Here is a 24,912-nt window from a genome sequence, read left to right as displayed (position 1 = left end):
AGGCAGGGCATAGAAAAAACCCTTTTAGACAGAGATAGGGCAACTCAGCCAAGAAAATGACTACATGCTACAGAAAACAAACCATTGAGCTATTTTAAATCTAATTAATTTGATGAAATATGTTTCCATTTTTCCAACCCCAAAATAAATGAATACAATAATAGAGTCATGAGTGCATTGCTTATAATGTAAATGTATTTTTTGTTGTTGTTGTTGTTATAGTCTTAGAAAAGCCAAAGAACATGGTATTACTGGGAATACTTTTCTCCCTTTGAAGTTTGCTATCGTGTGTGTTACAGCTGGGACAGGCCTTACAAGGGCTCCAAATTTCTTTCTACAAATGAGAAGACCGTGGTCTGGAGAAATGAAGCGAGTTACTTGTGGTTACAAAGCTAGCTGGAGGCAGACACAGAATGAGAGGACAGGTTGCCTGGCTCACGTTTGTTCTCTTGTTCTCCATCATTAAGTAATGGAAAGGGACTGAAATACTTACAACCTACAGAAATCTATTCCACTCACAATATGCTCCTTGTCATCCAATGATACAGAACAGATCGGATCACAGATTTTTGTTTCTTGAATGTTTTGGAGTTCTGTAGCTAAACAAGAAGCTGCAGAAATTGGGAATGAGGAACCTCAAAGACAAAACCTCTACATTGTAAAGTATGTAGAATCATTCCAACGGAGTTTAAAATATGTTGGGGAGTACAGTGACCTCCTTTCTAATGCACAATGTTTCTGAGGCTGGTTCCAGAGCAGATCACCATGAGGTGGCATCCTCAGAACACGTGGGCAGTAGCCACTATGGAGCACTATGCTACCAAGGAAAGACACCTGCAAAATACTGAGAAATCTGGGTCCCCCATTTGCTAAAGGTAGGACCTGGCACTACTTAATTAACCTCTCCCATCCCCAGTTCTCCCAACTGTAAAATAAGAAGAGTAATTAACTGCTCTGAACATCTCACAGGGTAATTGTGGGGATCGATAGAGGCTGGGTATAAAAGATGCTGTGGAGCTAGGAAGAGATATTATTATCATTATATGTGTGTTCTTTCCTCTGACTTGGAAAGACAGCATAGAAGCTACAAAACAGTACTATTTCTAGAAGTATGGTGCTGGGTGCTGCCTCAGAACCTCTGCAGAGGTGTGTTTAAAATGCAACTTCCTGGGTTCTACCCCAGACTCACTAAAACAAAATCTGAGGGACATGGCCCATGATCCTGTCATGTCAAAACTTCCCTTTGGATTGCATGCCCTTAGAAGGGCTACATTAGAAGTGATCCAGGAGTAAAAGCTAGAGGAGGCTGAGAAAATGGGCAACCACATTCCACAGAAATAATGTTCAACCCGCTGGTTGGAATCTCCAAACCACCCACAGATGTCTGTCTGACCTCAATCCTGTAATTCTTGTTACCTCTACCAAAACCAGTCTCTCTCCCTGCAGCACTTCAAGCCCTGGAGACTACAGGCACTGCCAGACACACACCTGCAAGCCTATGCAAAGGCTGTTTTCCTAAGCATCCTGCTCTGATGGCCACTGGTCTTCTCCCATTTTCCTGCAGCACTTCACAGGTGTATTCCTCCCTGGGCAGAACCTTTACATGACCAGTGATTAGCACATTATTTTACTTTCAGTGTGTGATGTACAAGTACATGAATGAAAGACAGAATATGGAATTCATCATACTCACAAAAATCTTACTATAGCATTTAACACTATTCTTTTTGCAAAATGTATTCACATTTCCATTTGAGAAGGCAAAGACAAGAAGCATCTGAATAACAAAATACCTGGATTCAAATACATTTCCAAAAGAAGTTTTTGCATTTACTAGCTATATCAACATGGGCAAGTTATTATACATCAGTTTCTTCAACTGAAAGGTAGATGTAACATCATACAACCTAGCCCGCCTTCAGGAAGATTTTATTTGGGCTCCATAGGAAAGGCAATTAATGTATTGCCAGGCACAGATGCTCAAAGAATGTTATTCTCTTCTTGTTGTTTTCTCTTTGCACACTTTCTAATGGGTTCTCTAATAGTCTGCAATAGCCACTGCTTATAACAAACCTTCCAAAAGGAACTCCGACAGTAAATTTGATTCCTACTTGGTAGGGTATTATTAAATGTTTTACAATCATCTCTCAGGGAGGGGGAGTAGAGGAAGAACCCTGATTGTTAGTGTTTGCCCATTCTATGGTGCAAATACTTCCACTACTGCCAATTTCAAACCACCAATGGGATGTTACTGAGCAGAACTGTGATGCAATGTGCGAGAGCTTGTTTTGTCTGAGCATTTCTACCACTCAGATGCAATAAAAGTAAATAACTTCAAGAGCACAGAGGATAGCAAAATGAAATAAAATAATCAGCAAATGATGAGTGTTGAGTATTTGCCACTCTCAGTTTTTAAACTGGCTCATAAAATTCCTGAAAAGGTACAAGCCAACTCCAGCACACCACTGTGTCTTACTCCATCGGGAAAACTCTGCTCATAGAAGAATATTAATTCCAGACACTTCAGCCTAACTAGAGAGCTTTATTTATGCAGGGCCCTTTAAACAGATGCAGAAAGCACATGCTTAGCATTTCTACAGGGGCGAAACATGGCTACATAACAGTATGTGTCTCCTTAATACTGACATGCTATACATATGCATCAGTTCTGCTAGGGAAAGGCTTGTCTGGAGAGAAAGAAAGCTGCACTGTGCTTAACACACGGAAACACCCGGGCGACAGGTAATGTTAATAGGTAATAAGCAACAGTAAACTTTGTTACACATCTTCTTTCCATCTCAACCTTATTATGTACATTGATTTATGTGGCTTAACTTTTACCTTAGGTCAGTCTTCACTATAAGACATTAAGCCATGATGTAACAATTTTTAGGACCCATGTCAGACGTGTGTGGCACTCTGACTTTAGACACAAGAAAACAGTGACACAGAGGAGGAAAACAAGTTGCCCACAGGTAAACCAATGTAGGACTGGAATTCAGGCCTTATACTTTTACAGAATGGCTTAGCTCTTCAAAGCCTTTAGGCTACTACATTTTATTTGCTTATTCATTTGTACAATGACTGTTTTCAAGAGATAATAAAATATAATTTGTGACTTACTAAATTTTATTTGCATCCTGCTCAGTTCTGGAAGTGACATTTAATGACCCCGACTTGCATTAGCATTAGGCTGTCTTTACCACAATAGAGCCATCAGATTTGAAAACGTGCTCAGTAGTAGAAGTGGTAGGGATTAACTTTTATTAAAGGCTTATAAGACCAAGGGTATTAGTACATAAATTATAAAGATGGCTTCATTTCAAAAGAAGAACAACCATAATAGGTAATATTAAGGCCTCGATTTTATGATGAAGAAACGAAGGCTCCTTGAGGTTAAGAATCCATCAGAAGCCTCTAGGGTTGGTTTCCTGGGCACGTGACCTGTGTAGTCATGTGGGACCCCACACTCAGAGGAGCCCGCATTTGTTTTGATGCTCCCCTGCCGCTTGCCTGAAATTTTCAGTAACTCTTTGACTTTATATGCTATACCTGAAGTTGGATGTGACAGAGTGGAACGATGAAGCAGACATGGGTAATGTGTGTGTCACGTCCTGCCCACCGTTCCTTGCTACCAACTTGCAGACAGCATTCATGATGACTTGTGAGCACAGGACTCTGGTGAGGCCACAATGCATGGGAGTTCAGCAGGACTCAAAATGAGTGCAAGGTGAGTATGGTACCTCTTACCACAAGTGGAGGATCCCACAGCTCTCAGAGGCCATGCTTTCTGCTGGAACCAGAACTAGCTTCAAACACAAAAATAAGGCAATTGTACTTTAAGCAACACAACTGACCAAGGCACCTATCATGTCCTTTCTTATTTCCTTGTATTGGCCAACCACCCATGCTCCAAATGGTGACACAGAAGGAAAGCCCTGCCTTACTCCTCAGGAAGCTGAAGGTAGAATGTGTTGGTGAAACATGCGTGTATCAAGAAGTCACATAAAAACAACAAGAGTTAGTTTTTGGAAGTGTTTCCTCTGTTCTGGTCATAAAGAAATACAAAGGCATGTGACAGCTATGGGAAGCCGAGGTGGTCGAATCATGAGGTAAGGAGTTTGAGACCAGCCTGGCCAACATGTTGAAACCCTGTCTTTATTAAAAATACGAAAAATTAGCTAGGAATAGTGGCAGGCACCTATAATCCCAGCTGCCCGGGAGGCTGAGGCAGAAGAATCGCTTGAACCTGGGAGGTGGAGGTTGCAGTGAGCTGAGATTGTGCCACTGCACTCCATCCTGGGTGACAGAGTGAGACGCCATCTCAACAACAACAACAACAACAACAACAACAAATCAGAAAGAAAGAAAACGAATAGTTTAATTTCAGTGATTATGTCAAATGCTCTTAAATTTACATTTAAAATTGGCATTGCACAAGTTAAGACTAAACAGAAAAAATCATACCAATAATTAAATTTTTAATTTTTCTTTACTTAGAACATTAAAAACATTGTGACAATTCCAGAGAGAAGGAAGAGAAGGAAAAGGAGGGCAGGGAAGCAGTGGGAAGAGAAGGACAAAACGTTTTGTTTTAGCACCTTGCGGGGCACTTCTTTCCTGATTTTTTGAATAAATGGCTCCACATTCTAATTTCACGCCTCCCACAGCCAGCCCTGGTTGTCACACAACTTGGAAGCATCAGAGTCAGTATCCGAATCCAAACCGACTCCAAAGCTCCTTTGCTTTGACCCCATTTTATTCAACCATTTATTTTAAGCAACAGGGCTCTTCAGCTTCAGAAAATTTTTGTCATGATTCCACTATTGGCAATCTGAACATGTGACAATTGTTTATCCCTCTTCCCTTTTCTTCATTTCCCCCCCTTTCTCTGAATCATTTAAGCTGTGGTTTTTCCATTCATTGAACAAGTATTCACTCTGTGCCAGGGACATCTAACTCTGTTACCGGGGGTGCATCGGCAAAGCCTATGATTTTGGAGACAACAAAGGCGAAGTCATTTCTGAGAACCTCAAAAATGCCAAATGAGGTTTATGCAACTTCAAAGCCTTTCTGCCCTTTTTCCCCCCCTAACACTTGATTACCTCTCTAACCAGAGGCTGCACTTCATGCAGGTCTAATCTTTCAGAGCACAGTGTGGTTAGGAAGCCCCCCCCGCCGCCTCTCAAAATGAGCACTGGCTGCTAAGCAGGCATTTGGTTTCAAAGAGGTTTTGTTCCACTGAACACCAAATGTGGACTCGAAGCAGCAGATTAAAATTCTGTTTGCTTGTGTCCCACAGAGGACTCAAAGTCAGGGGATTTCTATTCCAGACCTTTCTGTTCTTTCTTCCTCAACTGCTCCTCCTGTACCCCCTGCCCCATGAAAACCACTGCCTGGGTTATAAGTTAAATCAATTGTAAGTCACCTCAAAGAATAAGGTGTTATATAAGAAGGTAAGGCAAGAGAGAAACTAACAAACAAAACCCTATGCTACTTATGCTGCTTAAGCAAAAGCCAAAAAAAAAAAAAAAAGAAAAAAAGAAAAAGTGCTAGACATGCAGCCAATTCTTTCCTTTAATTCTTCTATTGCGTCCTAATAATAGTAGCCACAAATGCTACCTTTGAGTCCAGCACAGGTGTGCTGGCTGGCAATTTAAAATACTGTTTGTCAGAGGAACTAGATGATTTACTCTCACTTTACAGGGGAAGGAACTTTTCATCGTTTGTTAAAGCACACAGAAGGAAAAGAATAAAGGAAAGAAAAAGGTAACTCACACAAATCTCAGCAAGGTGCAGGACCTGGAATTGGAGACTAAGTCTGTGGACTCCAAAGCCCCTGTCTCTCCTCACAGGCTGCCCCGTACAGGTTACAAAGTGCATTCATGCCCTGCGCATCTCCGTGCCATACGGATTTCAGATTAAATGTCCAATTCTGACCTCAGTTTTACTGAAAATAAACTTTTCATAGGTCATAAATTTTTAGAACTGGCCATAATAAACTAAATATCTATGTACAAGTCCCAAAGCGAAGATCACTGCACCGTAATCCTCTAGCAGTGCTTCAAACATGCTTGCGGCTAACACTTAGAACTGCTGTATCAGACAGAGATGGGAGACAAGAAAGAATCGGATTGGGAGACGGAAAACCGAAGAACGCCAAGGAGAGAATCCCATACGACAAAACTGTCATCAGTCTAGCATCTGCGTAGAGTTTGGGGCTTTCAGAGACAACATCATAGGTTAACTTGTTTTTTTTCTTAGGAAGGAAATTCTAACCTCAAAATGTGCTGTTCTAAATATCTAAAATTTTGCTCCCACATATGTGAATTGTGGTTAGAGAGTATGAATTAGGCAGTACAATAAAAAAAAAACCCACTTATTAAATTAAATGCATTATTTATTGAGGGAGTGTCATTACATTCTGCTGTAAACTGGTGGTAAGATTCAAAGTAGACTGGTGATGGGCCATTGCTAGGTTGTAACAAACCCACATCTATGGTGAACAGGGTTTTTTTTATTTAACAAATATCTATGGAAGGAATTTGCTAACCACTGGGGATATAAAGGCAAATGAGATGAGTTCTCATATCTTAAGAACTGGTGGCAGGGGAGAAGTGGTGCGCTTTGGAGGGGGTTTTGGGAGTGGTGGACAGAATATCCCACAAGTACAAGACAGGTACTCCAGGAGAGGAAGGCCTGGAGAGGGAGAGCTGCAGACCCCCTAGAATTCTCCATTTGGAGAGGAAGGGCACCTTTCAAGCAGGTGCAACCAATGGGGAGAGGGGTGTGGGCCTCTGGCAGCTTCTTTGTACACAGAGCTTGTCTTCCTCCATTGACACGTTCAGACAAAGACCAGACTAGGGCTACTGTGTTAATTTTCTGAAGCACACTATAACACATCTTGTTTCATCCTTTCATCTTCTCCCCCAGGAACTTCAAAATATCAATCGCCCTTTAAACTCAGGGATAACTGCTCCCATCCTAGGAAGCCTGTGATTTGGAAATGGGGGCAGAGGGGCTCCCGCTCCCACCCAGAGAGGGAAGAGATGGGCTGTTTACAAAGTGCAGACACCCCCTCCCACTGTTGCTTTGGCTCTCTGGGCAGAAGTGGGGCCTTCAAAGCTGTCAGTCAGACCTTTGAGAACATGAAAGAACGCTGGGGAGGGAAGAAAGGGTTTGTTTGTTTTTAAGCTCTTCTCATTAACTTGACTGATAGGGAGGCTCACACACAGCAATGGGGGCCATCCAAGACTGAAGTTTAAGCCCAGACAGCTCCAAGCAGACCCCCGCTGGCTGTTCTCCCTTGCACCAGCCCAGGTGGCTGGGCCTCCGACTTTCCTCTCTGCACCTCACCCCTTTTGGACACCAAGCAGGACTGAACGGAAGGCCCTGCCCATAAGGCACCTGACCTTTGAGCCAGAGAGAGTGAGCCAGTCCTTTATTTAATCCTGGAGACTGCGATGAGGCTAGCCACTGCGTGGTGCCACCTTCCACTTCACCTGGTGTGACCGACCAACAGAACTAACAAAGGTGACGTGCCTGGGATCTGCCTGCAAGATGGCCAGTGAGAGGAGTGTGGGAAAGCCAGCTCTGCACAGGCAGTCACTTGGGCGGGTGGGGAGCGCTATACTCAGCCAATTTTTGTACACGAATCCTCTGATCCCCGCAGAATGAGATTTTCCCCACCCTTCACTGGCCAGAGAGAAGAGTCCTGATATTGTGCGAAGCTCCCAGCCTGATGCTAGTCTTCTGTTTCCTGGACACCAAGAGACAGATTTTCTTTCCAAAAATGAATAAAGATAGGGATTTTGATGTATAAACTAAATGTTTAATAGTAATTCACTAAAAGGGCGAAAAATGTGAAAACTTCCACTTAGCCCAGATAGTCACGAAATGTACACAAGTAAACCCAGGCCACTTCTTCTTGTTAGATCCTTATGATTTATTACCAGTTTTCTAGGAAGCCGCAAAATTGTATTTACTTTCACTGCCTGAGAGTACACGTTCTCAAGGAATTAAATCAGTTGAAAAAACAATCTAACAAATAAACAAGCAAAACACCAAACTCATTACTGAAGGTATGCCTCGGCCAAGTTCATCACTTCTTGCAGAAGATTGAGATCCTTTCAAATCCAGTGCCAATATCCAATGATTATGGGTTTCCTGAAGAGCCCAACATTCTTCAGGTTGACAGGTTGGTTTGGGCACAGGATGAGGCCTTCCTAGACATTAGCATTCCGGAATGCAGTCATAGACCTTTCTAACCACATCCAGTCATCAAAAACCTTCTCCAGGACAACAATATAATTAAAAAGTGCAGAGAAACTGACCAGCAATGTAAACCCTATTAAGATGGCATAGCACAGCTCACAAGGAAAATGAAAAGGGCTTGAGGGTGTGCAGGGATCTAAGGTAATTAAGCAAAGTGAAAGAATTTTAACAGATTTTTTAATTTAATATAGTCATGACTTGCTAATGACAGATACATTCTGAGAGATGCATCCGTTGGCAATTTCATTAGTGTATGAAATCACAGCATGTACTCACACAAACCTAGATTGTACAGCCTACTGTATACCTAGACTGTGTGGTATGGCCTATTGCTTTGCTCCCAGGCTACAAACATGTACAGTGTATCACTGTACTGCATACTAGGCAATTGTAACACAACGGTATTTATGTGTCTAAACATATCTAAACAGAGGAAAAATACACTAAAAATATGGTATAAAAATTTAAAAATGGTACACCTGTATGTGGCATTTACCATAAATGGAACTTCCATGTCTAGAAGTTGCTCTGGGTGACTCAGTGGGTGGTGAGTGAATATGAAGGTCTTGGGACATTACTATATGCTACTGTAGACTTTATAAACACTGTACACTTAGGCAAAGTATAAGTTTACACTAAATTTACAAAAAAAAAGTTTTTCTTCCCTTGACAATAAATTAATCTTAGCTTTAGTAACTTAGCTTAGTAACTTTTAAACTTTATAAACTTTTTATTTTCTTAGAACTTTTGACTGTTTTGTAACACTTAGCTTAAAACACAAACACATTGTACAGCTGTACAAAGTATCTTTTCTTTCTATGTATTCTATAGGCATTTTTCTATGCTTAAAATTTTTTATTTTATTTTTCACGTTTTAAGCTTTTTTGTTGTTAAAAACTAAGACACAAACCCACACATTAGCCTAGGCCTACACAGGATCAGGGTCATCAATATCACTGTCTTCCACCTCCAATCTTGTCCCACTGGAAGGTCTTGAGGGGCAATAACATGCATAGAGCTGTCATCATCTACGATAGCAACACCTTCTTCTGGAATTCTCCTGAAAGACCTGCCTGAGGCTGTTTTATGGTAACTTTGTTTTTTTTTTTTAAATTAGAAGGAGTATATTCTAAAAGAACGATGAAAGTATAGTATAGTAAATACATAAACAAGTAACACATTTATTGTTGTTACTTTATTATGGTTTGTTATCATTATCAAGTATTATGCCCTGTACATAATTGTATGTGATAGACTTTTATGACTGGCATATAGTAGGTTTGTTTATACCAGCATCATCACTAACATACAATGCAGTAATGCATTGCAGTACAACCTTGCAACAGCTACAGGTCTCTAAGAGATTGGAATTTTGCAACTCCATTAGAATCTCAGGAGATCTCTGTGTTATATGTGGTCTGTCATTGACTGAATGTTGTATGTGGCACATGACTATATATTATCTGAAATAACAGCAATACTGAAGTGCTCTAGAAACCAATTCAGTTTCCTAATAGAAGACCAAGTTTTCTTCTTCGTCTGGTGCATGAGTCCAGGGCCAGACCTGAGTTTGTGCTTACGTTGTAGAAATCAGGAACAGCCCCGGGCAGTGGTAGGGACTGCCAAGCTGACACAGTCGGAATGACAACCACTAATAATCAGCATCCATGAAGTCACTGAAGTCCATTTAAGTTGCTTATGAAGGTGATTTAAAATGATTTCCACGGATGTAAGGACATCCACACTTAGGCTCTTCTATCTTCTCTTGTATGAGAAGTCCCTTGTTTACATGGAGACATGACATCATGTATTCAAATGTTCCACATACATCCTTTTGTTTGTTTGGTTGGTTTTCGTTTTGTTTTGTTTTTGAGACGGAGTTTTGCTCTTGTCGCCTGGAGTTTGCTCTTGTTGCCCAGGCTGGAGTGCTGTGGCATGATCTTGGCTCACTACAACTTCCACTTCCTGGGTTCAAGTGATTCTCCTACCTCAGCTTCCTGAGTAGCTGGGATTATAGGTGCATACCACCACACCTGGCTAATTTTTTGTATTTTTAGTAGAGATGGGGTTCCTTTTGTTTTAAACTTCATGTGCTGCTATTATATTCTGTGAAGTTCTACTTAACATTGAAGGTCATTTAACATTCCTAACTTCAATCCCTGAATATTTTTTATTTTGATTCTAGTACAGGTTCAGAGTAAGGAAAATAGTCCCTTTAATTAACTGACATGTACCAGGCATGCCCCTGATTTTAACTTCACCTTTGAGCAGCTGCAACATTTCAAAAAACAAAATAAAACAAAACAAAATGCTCACTCAGAAGGCTATGAGTCTGAAAAGAAATTCAGAAAATACACAAAGATCCACATAAACTTTAATGACCCCAAATGCTCACTGACCCTTCAGCTCTCTCCACAGATGTCCCCAGCCCTGTGGCCATCTCCTGCAGGGAGTGATGGCAGAATGAGGTCGCGACCATGCATCTGATACACACAGGCAGGGGACAGCACAGTACCTTCCCTGGGCTTTAAGCTAAAGGTGTTTGTTAGTTTCTCTATCTGGAACGGGGTTGGGCTGAACCCAAGATCAAGGCCCTGCATTTATAATTCTTCATGGACAGCTGATACTGTATATTCCCCCTGGTGTAGAAGTACCTTTTCCCAATTTTAATAGTTATTCATAGATAATTCTTGGGCAGGCAGAATAATAACAAAACACTGCTGAGCCCATTCATTCTGGAATGGCCTTATTATCACACTAAGTGCTGAAAATGTATGTAGTTCTAATTGTAGGATTTGTACAACATTTATGAATCCAAGACAAAGTGCTTTTTATAAATCCTTGAAGGACAGATCCAACCCAATATATTTACTAATTATTTAGTGATTACATGTGTCCCTTAGTTCCAAATGCTTTGCTAAAGAAAGAAATAAAGATGCTGAACCCTATTTTTAATCATTTCCACGAGAAATGTGAATTTCAGGTTCTCTCTGTGAAAGCCATGAGTGGCACAAAAATTATTAGGTTGAATGGCTTAGCAGTGATTTCCTAACATTGCTGGTAAATGTGTTTCTCCAGTGATTAGTGGCAACTCTAAAGTATAAGAGAGTGTATATGCAGGATAGCCCACCTGGGCCAAGGAATGTACAGTCTATCCCTTGTCCTTAGGGAATGTTCTGTTTATAAATGGATCACTAGAATTTGGGGAGCCCTGTTCATAGGGATTCTACCTGAAGAAAGAGGGGAAAAATCCCACCCACTCTCCTTTGTTTTTAGACATCACACTTAGAGAGTAGACAGCCATCCTTTCAATCTAACAGGACTCCTAGATCCATCCATTTGACATAGATTCATGAAGTTTCCAGGGCTCAGTACCACACAACATGCTTGACAGCTGGGACACAGAGTTCTGGAGGCTGCCTGCAAGGAACTTACAGTTTCGCAGGGGTGGGAAGGGAGCAAAGTCAATTATAACAGAGTAGCAAGTGCAACAGCAGAGGCTTGATGCTATGGTGCAGGTAGGAACCAAGTCACGTTAGGTGTGTGTGTTAGGGAAGGCTTGCTGGTAAATGAATGGAAGTTGGTGTAAGTTAGGGGTTGGGAAGTGGGTAGTGGGAGAGAGAAAGAACCAAGTCCTTAATAATCTGGTCAAGGAGAGATCCTGAAGGTAGCTGTGGTTGATAGGGGAGTAGAAAAGTGGAGACCATGAGCTTGGACCCAAGCCAGAAGCACATGATGTTCTAAAAATGGCAGACAGTGTCCTGTATGCAATGGAGGATGACTGGGACATCTGAGGAGGAGAGAATGGCACAGGACTGAGCTTCAAGTTTGGAAGGAGGACTCTTGGCCAAAGCGGCAAAGGGATGGGTGTGCAGGAGGAGGGCAAGAGTGAATGGAGACATCTGTAAAATGGATTCTAATACAAAATACTCTGTTAGCTACGAGTAGTGCTCGGCTTCCACTCAATTTTTTCCTTAAAGAGTATGATAAACACTGGATGCTGAAGCCCAAGAAACACTTCACCCTCTAGAAACTGTAAATGTCACTGTTTCCATAAGGGCAGAGACTCTGGACAAGCATATGAGGCATAATCACATACTTTCAAACCACTTAAATAGCACATGCCCAAGGGCACGTTGCAGACAAGCCAGCATCTGCAGCAGCAGGTAGCAGAGACAGCTTCCTCTTCAGGAAGCAGACACCAAATCGTTAGAACCTTAATGCCATGTCAGCTTTGGCTGCCAAATACGCAGCTCCACACCAAATGGAACCATTTGCATCTGGCTCTGGATTTAAGCCAACTTCTTTGGCTTTAAGAAAATTCTGAATTTATACAATATAATATGAGAACACCTGATCTTCATTAGGCAATCTGCCTGTTCTCCTTTTTACTTTTGAAATCATTTCTATTTCTTATTCTCTTCCATTCTACCAAATTTTAAGATATCATTTAACTTTTTCTCTTTTCTTTTTTAAATGGGGTCTCACTCTGCTGTTCAGCCAGCCTGGAGTGTAGGGTGCGATCTCTACTCACTGCTACCTCCACCTCCCAGGCTGAAGCGATCCCCCAACCTCAACCTCCAGAGTCGCTGGGACCACTTGCAAGCGCCACCACCACTCCCGGCTAATTTTTTGTATTTTTGGTAGAGAATAGATTGCTCTATGTTGCCCAGTCTGTTCTTGAACTTCTGAGCTCAGGCAACCCAGTCATCTCGTCCTCCCAAAGTGCTGGGATTATAGGCGTGAGCCACTACGTCCAGCCCACTCTATTTTTTCTTTATATTCCTTTGAACTTTAGTTTTTGGTATCATGGACACATCTCTCAAAGCTGGTCAGCACACTCCAAGTATGGACCAGCAACTGACGGGGTATGGGACAGGCCTGGGCTGGGTTTTTATATTTACATTTATTATTTCCAACTGCAATGTAGAATTCCTGTATAAGAACAAAAATTACAAGGAATCTATATGACTTTAATCTTCCATGTCCTGATGAACTTTCCCTGCTGAGCTAGTTGCTTTAAAACATCTCCTAAGAGATCTCATTATATTATGTAGAAAAGCTTCTAGAACTGTTCATTTAATAAGCTTCCATATTATAATTGGGATAGATATATATCATCTGGAAATAACAGAGATTCCTTGGGCTGAGGGTCCAATATCAATGTCCACTTGCAATATTCAATTATTCCAAATTCACAATTCAGAGGCTACAAGTTAAACGCCAAAGAAAATTGAATTCAGTTAGTAAATTTCTTCTTTTAAATAGATGAGGTCTCGTTCTGTCCCCAGGCTGAAGCACACTGGAGCGATCATAGCTCACTGCAGTCTTGAACTCCTCTGGGCTCAAGAGATCCTCCCACCTCAACCTCCTGAAAGCTGAGAATAAAAGTGCAAGTTAACATGCCTGAACACAAATTTCATTTTTAAAGTGTGTTTTTTCCATATAAATGTTATATGTCCAGCACTGTTTTTAATAAACTGGAACATATTAAAATACATCTTCAAGATTTAGAGTAAAATGCACTGGCTTGTACTACATTTTAAAATTTACTTTTGGTCTTCCAGCTGTAGTCAACTGAAGAAAGATCTATAGCACTGAACAAATGGCAAAACTAAGCTTTTATATTGTAACAACGCTGGGGTTTTAATAACAAAATGAACTTCAGACAGCATGAAAAGTTTCAATGATGAACAAATATTGAACTTTTGTACTGTAATAGCACAACCAATACTTCATTCCTGGTTAACTTCACCTTAATTATTTAAAAAAAAATTGTTTAAAAGTTATTTTTTTTAACTTTTAAGTATAAGCTGGTGAGCAGGTGACACAAAACTAATCTACTCTGCTATGAATCAGAATAGGGAGTACCCACTGGGGGACAGTAACCAGAAGAGGGGACCAGGAGGCTTCCGTGGTGCTGGTAAGAATCGCTTCTTGATGTGCTGGTTACAAAGGTATATTTGGTTTATGAAAATTCATCAAACACATGCTTTGTGCACAGCTGGCACTGGCAAAAGATTTAATAATTAATTTTTCACTTAGCAACTTTCTGATTAAGGTATACAGCTAAAGAAAACAAGACAGGTAGAGTCACGGTGTAAAAGCCAGAGTAACCCTGCACGGTGGAGGGAGCAGGCGCCACAGCGTCCTCCGTTTGCATGTGGACACAAGAAGCGCATTGGTGAGAAAGACACGCCTAAATGAGGAAGAGAAACGTTCAGGACTCCAAAGAGTCTATTTAGAGAGAAAAAAAGTGGTAGGTGGGGGAAAGGAAAGATGACATGTTTCTTTGTACCCTTTCCTCTTCCTAAATTTATTTGATGTCATCCAGAAATGTTCATTTGACATTTCTGGTTTGAAGACTATGAGGGGAATGCATCCCGTGGGCCAGTGGTTACTGACTACAATACCACCTTTGGAAAGTTTAGGAAATCCTCTTATGGCCTCTGTGATTTTCAAGCTGGGGATATAGCCAAGTTGGCTTCTTATAAGCCTTAGATCTCATAAGGTGGTCTGGGGGCAATATTCCACTTCAGTCTTTTGTACTTGAAGTTGATGAAATCTGACATGTGAGATTCCATGGAGCTGACAATGTTATGTGAAAGTAAATCTGGATAAAAATATTGCATATCTATGTATATGCACATGAGGATGGAAGGCCTATGAGCTCCAGGCCTTTCGTTGTATGCAATAACGTCTTTCACCCAAGCACCTGAACATATCAGCACCTGTGAACTTCTTTTTGTAAAATTTACTATCTAAATCGCATTCTACCATCACAGACAATGGGGCCTGTGACTTCATCACTTTTTCTCCTCCACCTTACAGACTGTCAGTACCAAATTTCATAGTACCTAGTTGAACATGCCAAGGGGCTTAACCGTATCTCTATAAAAATATTTGGTTGGCACCTACAGGCAATAAACAAGAGGAGTGCTCAAACACCTTACTGCATTCATTAATCCTTATTTTCTACCCACCATATATATATACACATATATATATATATATATATATATATATATATATATATGTGTGTGTATATATATATGTGTATATATATATATATATATATATATATATATATATATGTAAAACAAATAAACAAAACCACGCATGTCTACCTTCCTATAGTACTGTTCCCTACAACCTCTCCACACACACAGAACTTGAATGTTATTTGAAGGAGAAGCAAACCAATCAATGTGGGTATGCCTTTCAGTTCAGTGAGGGGCATTTCTAAGGAACAGCCTTGTGACCAAGGTCCTACTGTCTGGGTTGAGCAGGGACCTGAAGGGCTGCACCCTGGTGCCTGGCTGAAGGTTGCGCCCACCACCTTGAACATTCAGCAGCTATTGCTTAGGTGCTGAATACACGCAGTAATTCCCAAACCAAATCTGTATGCCAGTCACAGTTAACCCTCTGCATCCACAGGTTCCACATCCACAGATGACACCCACAATCACTCAAAAATACTTGGAAAAATAAATAAATAAGAATAAAAATAGTAACAATAAACATACAGTGTAGGCTGGCATAGTGGCTCATGCCTGTAGTCCCGGCACTTTGTGGAGATGAGGTGGGAGGATCGCTAGTGATCAGAAGCTCAAGACCAGCCTGGGCAACAGAGTGATACCCTATGTCTACAAAAACATTTTAAAAAGTAGCCAGGTGTGGTGGTGCACACCTGTAATCCAAGTTACTCAGGAGGCTGAGGTGGGAGGATTGCTTGAGCCAAGAATTTGAGGCTGCAGTGAGCATGATTGCACCATGATTGCATCCAGCCTAGGCAACAGAGTGAGACCCTGATTGTGAAAGACAAAAACCAGGCCGAGCGTGGAGGCATGTACCTGTAATCCCAGCACTTTGGGATGCCGAGGTTGGGCGGATTGCTTGAGTCCAAGAGTTCAAGACCAGCCTGGAGAGAACGGTAAGACCTCTGTCTCTCAAACAGCAATTAAAAAACAAAGCCAGCATAACTGTTTAGGTAGCATTTACATTGTATTAGGTACTATAAATAATCTACAAACAATTGATTTAAAATATACAGGAGAATCTGCCTAGGTTAGACAAAGATACCACGCCATTTTATATCAGGGACTTAAGCATCTGTGGATTAGGTTATCCAGAGAGAATACTGGACTCAATACCCTAAGGATACTGAGAGACAACTATATTTCTACATTATAAACTCACCTCTCATTTTCAACACAGTGTGGTAAGAACAAGATTCATCTAATTTGGGCAACTGAAAAACAGGGATAAATATGGATATTTATGGTAAGGTGAGCTTGTTTAATTTTACCTGGGGCTTCCATATTATAATTGGGATAGATCTACACCATCTGGAAACAACAGAGGTTCCTTAGGCCAGGAGTCCTTCCATCACCCCTTAAGAGGCACATTGTGTAATACAGTCTAAAGCTTTCCTTTTACCTGCTTCTGGTTCTACATCTAATACTGTGCTTAACTGTCATGAGATAATATTGGAAAAATGCCAAATGAAAAAATCAACCCTGTCATTTCTGTGTATATATCCCAATAGTGATACGTGGGGTCTTGCTAGGTTATGATGAGAATACAGCATGATGTGTTTTAATTCTGCGGAGCAAAGTGTAGAGAGAGGCAAGTAACAAATGTTTAGATTGAACTTAGGGACACAATCACATTATCTTAAAGCCATACCTTTCGGACATTTTCCTACCACTATCAAGTCAACCTTGGAAACTCTCCTGCCTCAAATAGTTAATGAAATAATAATGACACTCCATGAATGTTATTCTAACACACCAAGTATTGAGTCAGGACAATTACTTAATTAGTTCAACTCTCCCAACTACTAATTTTGAACATCAGGCAGAAGAATGTTTTTTAACTACACTGTCACTCGGAGGGGGTAAGCTGCCCTTTAAACAATGGAAATTATAGGCCAATATATACATTATATCAATATCTATACATATATTGACATTTTTAAAAAGGAAATCATGTTACATTTGTCTATTTCCCATTTATTCATAAATTACTTAAAATTTGCCTTAGAAACTAGAGCATATAGTTTTTTTTTTTTTTTAATAACTCTTAGGCTTATGGTCTTAATTATTTTGCCTATAGTGATTAGAAGACAACATAATGCAGGGCAATTCCAAATAGTCATCTGCTCTCCAGAAAACAGATTGAATCACCTATAGTATTTGGTGAACTTCAGGATGACCTAAAATATCTCAAGTGGCTCAGCCTCTCATTACAGAGAACAGCTAACCAATATGTGAGATTCCGGCCATCAGCCTGGTGCCAGGAGCCCCAAAGGACCTGCCTGAGAAGCCAATCTCAAAAGTTATTCTCAACAGTCAAATACATTCTGCACATCACCAAAGGGACCCAGGGACTCTGAGCACATCTGCTGTCATCACAAAGAACATTTAGAAACATGCACACTCACATATATGTATACGTAAAAGTAAAAGTATGTTTTCCCTATGTATCCTATTTATAATAAACTAAGAGAAAGTTTAAACCCTAAACATTTTGGTTGGCTTCTCACAAGCCACATGCAATCTGGAACATAAAATTTTCTCAGAGATAAGTCAGATAGGAAAAAGAATGTTCTTTCAGTCAGAAGGGCTAGGCTCTTGTCCTAATTTTGTTAGGCAACAGCCATGAATCCTAACAAATAATGCTCAAGTATCCTAATCCAAGTTCCCACTCCTGATTACTGATGTAACAATACATAATGCAGGATTTTATTCCTCTGGTGCTTACTTGTGAGTGTGTGAGTGTGTCTGCACGTGTATGTGTGCACGTGTGTTCTTTTTAAAGAGAGTTCTCTTTTTCATTTGAAATTTTATTTATTTCTTTATTTTTTGAGATAGGGTCTCACTTGTCACCCAGGCTAGAGTGCAGTGGTGTGATGATGGCTCACTGCAGCCTCAAACTCCAGGGCTCAGGTGATTCTCCCAACTCAGCCTCCTGAGTAGCTAGGACTACAGGTGCTTCCCCTACATCCAGCTAATTTTTTCAAAAAATTTTTTGTAGATATGAGGGTCTTGCTATGTTGCCCAGGCCAGTCCTAAACTCCTGGGCTCAACCAATTGCCTGCATCATCCTCCCAAAGTGCTGGGATTACAGGCACTGCACCAAACCCTACAAGATTTCTAATGGGGTATACTTTCCCTAATTTTAAAATATGATTTACATAGCAAGATCCCTCTTCTAACAGTAAAAACAAATTCATTCATTTAATTCTACATGTACAGTTCCATTTTGTAACTGGGTTAGCTCTATCATTTAGACAACAAATCCTATATTAACTGTACTTTTTTCCACCCATTTGTGGTCAGTCATACAATTATGGGTTTTTAGCATATAATATTATACTTACATTTCAGAAAAGTCATCCCTATACTTTCAAAGAAGCTACTTTTACATTTTACTTCTAAATAATGAAAGCTATTGGGTTATCTAAGAGACGTACCCTTTCCCATATTTAATTTACAGCTAAGTCATTTTAGAAACCACAATTACCAACATGCAAGAACCTCTACTTGAAAAATTTGTGTAATTTGAACATGGAAAACCAATGGTTTTAAATTTAATAAAGTATTTTTCTCTCGGGCTCAAACAGTAGAAGCAGACCATAGTAGAACTTAATGTGTGAATTATAAACTTCTGAAAACAAAGGCTTACAATCAAGATATTGCAGGATTTTTCTTATTCTCTAATGCTTTAGCCAATGTATTTCTAAATGTCCCAGGAGACTACTTTCTGAGCTAGCTCTCTTCACCAACCCAGTAACTCAAAACAGATGAATCATTTTCTTGACTCTTAGCCTAAATTTTTCCTTGGAAATTTCACTTGATATGACATGCTTCATGTCAGCCCAAATTTCATTCTAATATTGACTGGATATTCCACATTTCATGGCCCATTTTTAACTTGCAGCTTAAACCTTTTTCTGCTTTCAGGTTCTGATGAACACATGCTTTCTGTATACACGAGTTCCCTGAAATCCTCTTCTATCATGTAAAATCTTCCCCATCCAGCAGGCTCAGCCTGGTTTGAGAACGTGAAAGCTTATAGTCATAGTTGGCCTCTGGCCCCACACAATGATGGGAGTTGTCATTCTTGTTTTCCTCTGTTGAGCAGATCTCAGTCTAATAGCATGGGTTTGGGACACCCCTAAACAGGTTCAAATCCCAGCTCTGCCAAGGCACTTTACCTTTCTGAGGTTCAGTCTTCTCACCTACAAAATGGGCATAATGATGATAATCTGTGCAAAGCAAATAGTTGGATGTGGCACATCATAAGCGCCAATTAGTCACTATTAATATTCTTGAATTGCGATTGTCTCCTGGGGCTGCACAGCAGTTAGCTGTTAAGTACGCCAGAACTTACAATCATCAGTTTTGCAGACTCTCACACCAGAAGACATGTTGGAAAGGGTTTAATCTAAGCCTTCCTTTTTCAGCCCTGGAAACAGAGCTCTGATAAAGCTGTCTTTCTCCAGTTCTGGTCACTTCAAGAACACCGCTCAATAGCTTTCCCTGGCTCCCTAAGCAAGTCCAGTGCAAAACTGCAAACCCAGCCTTCACATCCCTCTAGCTTTGTAAAGCCACTGCATGCCTTCCTAGACATGGACTTCTTCCCTAGACAAGACCACAGAGGGCAGCAGAAGCCAGGAGGGAACAGAACAGTTCTGTCCAGATGTAAGTGGGCAGCATGCCTCTCGTGTCCTTTCCATAAACAGAACACTTCACCCCCAAAAACCAGTAGGTGCTTGGTACTGCGGGATAATCAGGAACCTGCAGGTGGCCAAGTGAAGAAAATAGTCCCACAACTGCTGGGGCCCTGCTTTCACCAGAGCTAGGACCAATGCTGGGGCTGGACCAGAAGACCAACTCCTACAAAGCCTTAGGACTACCCAGGTCATACCTCATCCCCATTTAAATGCATTTCACCTGTGCACTAGGTAGATTCCAAGTATTTTGAATTGCAGATGTTCCCCCATCAATTCAATGAGAGGGGTGGGAGGTGGTTTGGATCAAGGAAGGGTAAATTTCAAATTTTGGAAGAGGCATAATAAATCCGAGTTTCTCTAACACTGATGTCTTTGCACGGTGTACTTAATAACATTTATAAACAAATTTGTCAAAAGTTGGAAGGAGAGCTTTCAGAAAAATAGCAGCGACATTAAACTGAAAGTGTGGTAACTGACACAGTGGCTGGTCATCTATAGCTCATTCCGTCCTTGGCATTGATATCCACAATTGGTGTAAGAACATTGAAAATTTCTGTGCAAATGTGCACCTGCATTTCCCTTCCACTTTCCAAAATTAGTATCTAATTACATGCAATTGTCACTTTTATAGTCATTTGAGAATTTCATCCCATATAGGTTTTTGTGTGTGTGTGTGGGGGGGGGGATGGGCTTTCAGCTTTCAATGCTTAAAAAAATCAAAACTTAACATACACCTGCCAGGAGGGTACTATCTGATTACCTTAGACATTTATACATGTTAAGCACTTAATTTAATTTAAGCAATTAAACTTTAGGATGATACTAGAGAAAATCTAGGAGCGGTAAAAACTCAATCGATCAGGAATAACACAATATGCTTAAAGAGCAAATGCATTGACGAAGACTGTCCTTATTATCATTCATAAGATATTTTTATTCAAAGTATCACCAATGAGGTAGCAAATCTGCAAATTAATTAAGAGCTTCCTAGAGGACAAATATCTCCAATTTTTTGGGAAGGAATCTATCATGTATTCACTTAAGCAGGAGCTGCAGAAGCCTAGAAATGAGTTTGTCATTTCAGAAAAGATCTAAGCACTTGAGAAATGCTTGGATAAATTCTAAACCTGGAGGATAAAATTTCAGTCAGTATTGGAATAAGCAATAGACCAGAGCCTCACACACTTAAACTGTCTCAGAAAGAGGAGAAATTCCAGAGGATGGTGGGGGGGGGGGAGGGGAGACCTTCCAGTAACAAGCACACGCAGGAATATTTTCAGCAGTCCCTTCACTGTTTAACCAATCTTTGCTGGCTGGATTAGCCACAACTCCTTAGACTCAACTTAAGTCTTCATCCCACAGAGTAAACCCTTTCCCTCTTAATTATCCTCATCAGAAACAACACAGATGATTGCCCTCTTCTGCATAATAAATCATTCACATATTTTCAAATGTTAAATGATCTCAACCTTCAATCCTCTAGTCTAAATATCCTCAATTTTTTATCTTGTGTTCTAGATCATGTGCACCACACAGCAAACACAAATGTTGGTCCTTGCTCTGACCTTACTCTTTCCAGGAGTATCCATCCACAACCTCTCTAAACTATGGAGCTCAGTACTCCACATAGAGCGGAGACTCCTATCACAATCTCTGCAAGAGATTTGGCTCAAAACTCCAGAAGCTTTCACAGCACCAAGCAAAAAGGTAAGATGCTACAACTTATACCTACTGCAATAAGAATTGGATCGAGAATTCCAACAAGTCTGAGTGCCTTTTGAACGTTGCTGTAAAATTCAAGGCACTTCACCTAATTATTTTAGGATTTCATCAGTTTTGAGCACAATACTCACTCACCTTTGCCAACAGTTTCTTCTAACGCGTTAGTAAAAGAGGCCTCGAGTGCCTTAAAAATTTTGGTTGTGAGTTCCAGAAAAACAATAGACTCAAGGCCACACATCATTTTTCCTTTTGAAAGAAATTTTAACTCTAAATTTGCAGCAACAGGATTTTATACACACACACACACACACACACACACACACACGATGTGTGTGTGTATTTACATTCATATATGATGTATATGTATATACACATATACATCATGTATAGCATATATAGAGAGCACTTCACTTTGTTGGAATTCTTCCTTAGTCATAAATTATATTTCAAATTGGCAAAAAATGTTGATCAGAATTTCAAAAATTGAAGCATCAAAGTAACCAGCGTGGGGTTTTTCACGTGTGCCAAAAATTCTCTAAATACAAAATGTGCCACAACCCACCCACCAAAGATCCCCTCACCCAAGCAGCCAGTCAGCGGCGACAAGGGCCAGCATGCCCCTTCATGGTCAGAACGGCAGTGGCGCAAAAGACAATGATTTCAACCAAATATGGTTTGCCTCTCGCCAAATTTTCCGCATGTCCAATAAAAATAAGTTCACAAAAATCCAGCCAAGCATTACTTTCCCCCCTAAAGTGCTTCTCAGATTACAAAACAGCTTTGAAAGTTCAGCCTGACAAAACAAATATGGTACTAGGAGGAGAGACCTGGAAAGCAATCACAAAAAGTCTCATTTAAATTCCTGGAAAGCACAGCTTCTCCAAACACAGCTATTCAGCTCTTCGGAAGGCAGCACTTTCGGGAGCCATGAGTTTAACTTCACTCTGTCCCCCAACACAGAGTCGGCAAATCCGAAATGAGATGGACGTCACACTCTCTACTCAAAAGAGTGCATCAAATATCCACTCTGCACACCGCGGAAAGTAAACCCAACAGCGGAATTTGACGCCTGCCAACTGCATAAGAATTAAGACTCGGGTATTTAGGATTCTAAATATCCCTACTACCTCAAACATTATAGCCACAGAGAATCAGAAATCAATTGAACACACTTTAACCTTTAAGAAGTGCAGTTTTGTTCGGGAATTGGCTGAAGAAAGACAAAAATCTTCACTCCAAGAGCCAAAATAAAAGCGCACCATTACTGAGCCGTGGGGGCACAACTGTGTCCGTCCGTCCCCAAAGCACGAGCCGTCCTCCCATTAGCTTCTCCAGAATTTCCTGCTTCTCCCCAAACCACCTTCAACATTCCCCACACACGAGTCTGGCCACTTATCCAGGAGTGTAACTCCGGCAGAGCAGCGCTCAGGCTGCAGCGCCACCGAGGAAGGCGTCACCCACCCTTACCCTCTGCCCTCCCTTACCAGTCTTCTCTCCCCGCTGCGCCTCGAAGCGCACGACACCGCGGGGCTCGGCGCTTTCCCTGGCCGCGCGGCACTGAACTCAGAGGCGTGCGTGTCACATTTTATTCCCCCGGAGCCTCTCGGGTGCGCGCGCCACGCGCTCCCACATTCACACTGACGCCCGCTAGAGCTGGGACCCGGGGCCCGGGAGCTCCCGACGTACGCCGCGGAACTTGGGGGCTGCAGAAGGCGAGTGAGCGGTTGGAGTCGTCCTGCAGCGGGCTCGAGTTCTCCTCCTGCTACCCTGGGGGTCTTGGAGCTGGCTGGCGTTCGCGTCCCAGGCGGCCTGCGAGATCACCTCCCCGGGGCCAGCGCAGCTCAGCGCTGGCTGCAGCTGCTAGCGCGGGCGGCAGGGCGCAGCGGGTGGCTTGGCCTCAAAGGCAGCAGGGGGCTGCGCTCAGCCCCGAGCCGCGCGCCTCATTGTTTCCGGCAGCGCGGCTGCGGCTCCCGGGTTTGGAGGGACCGCGGCCCCGAGCCCCGGGGCTAGGCGGCGGCTCCCGGCCCCCGCACGGAGGCTGCGCCGCGCCCCGCCCCCGAGCTCCGCTCTCCCCCTCCGCTCGCCCCAGAGCCCCCTCCCTCTCCGCCATCCTTATCATCCTCCCGGCTCCAGGCTCACCTAGCCGGCGGGAGCTGGACACTGAGAAGTTGAGCTGCCCCCTCCCTGCGCCCCCGGCCCGGCAGCTCGGCCCGCCGGCGAGCGCAGGCGGGGCGCTCCCAGGCTGCGCGCTGATCCCTGCTTCTCGCGGAGAGTGATTGCAGACTTGGGCTGCGTGGGGCGGTGCGGGGCAGCGCGGCTGCCTAAAAAGGCGTGTTTCTCCCCGGCCACCGCCTCCATCCAGCCCTAGTTCTTCCGAGGGTACCCGCCTGGCACCTCGCCTGGCACCCCAGGGGCACTCGGGTCCCGGGCGGCGGCAGGGATGCTGGAATGCGCACAGGCTGTGGGCGGCGGGGAGAGAGTCCGGGCGCCTGGCCTGGCGGAAGTAAGTCTTTGTGTACCCGGTCCAACACCTCCCTTCTACACCGCCGAAGGCCAAGCTACCTGCGCGACTGGCAGCCGACTGGGTGGGGCGCAGGGGAGTACAGCATCCTCCCCAGTTTCCTCGCTCCCTTTGTTCCTCTCGATCCGCCAGGCTCCACGCTGCCGCCTGGCCCTTGCTCCCGGAGCTACTCTAAGGATCTGGGATGGGCTTGGGAGCGGGCCACCTTCCATTTGCGGGCCACCTTCCACTTGGGAAGGGTAACTCGCCAAGTCCGGAGACAGTGCTGTCTGGAGACCCCCACCTGCCTGCCCCTCCCCACTGCCGGTCCCCAGCCCCAAGAGGGACGGAAAGTTCTTGGGGTAGAGGCCGGCGGGACACGTGGTGAAGCGGCCTGGAGAGCTAGTGGGCGGTTGCGGGCCTGGCAGCTGGCCGCTGGAGCCTGCGGGCGGGGCCGCGGGGAGGCGCAGATCTAGTGTCTATCTGGTCGCGTGCGGAATGTTCACTTTCACTGTGGTCCTTGCATTTTCTCGAGGCGGCGGCAGCTGGTCCCAGGACCCCGAACCGCGCCGTTATTTGTTTGCTGGTAAATACTCCTCTGAACTTCAACGTGGCTCTCCGCGCGCGCTCGTGGCGTTGGGTGCTGCACCCCGCTGGTTCTCTCGCGAACCCAAAG

The 24,912-nt window shown here is 42.7% G+C and overlaps 1 protein-coding gene across 4 annotated transcripts in view; it reads right to left on the bottom strand.

Annotated features, from left to right (window-relative positions):
• Nucleotides 1-24,515, bottom strand: part of ST6GAL2 (ST6 beta-galactoside alpha-2,6-sialyltransferase 2) — an 84,801-nt gene extending 60,286 nt beyond the window's left edge. The window contains exon 1 of one of the 4 annotated variants that reach the window (XM_074400406.1): nt 24,299-24,515. The gene's annotated coding sequence lies outside the window, so the exon portion shown is untranslated. The other 3 variants (XM_074400398.1, XM_003922775.4, XM_074400408.1) reach the window with 3 other exon arrangements.
• Between the last annotated feature and the right edge of the window lie 397 nt (nt 24,516-24,912).

Source organism: Saimiri boliviensis, chromosome 1, assembly GCF_048565385.1.
Source record: "Saimiri boliviensis isolate mSaiBol1 chromosome 1, mSaiBol1.pri, whole genome shotgun sequence".
In the NCBI taxonomy this organism is placed as follows: Eukaryota; Metazoa; Chordata; class Mammalia; order Primates; family Cebidae; genus Saimiri; species Saimiri boliviensis.
Note: the sequence above shows the minus strand (reverse complement) of the source record. Positions and strands in the feature narration are given on the sequence as shown.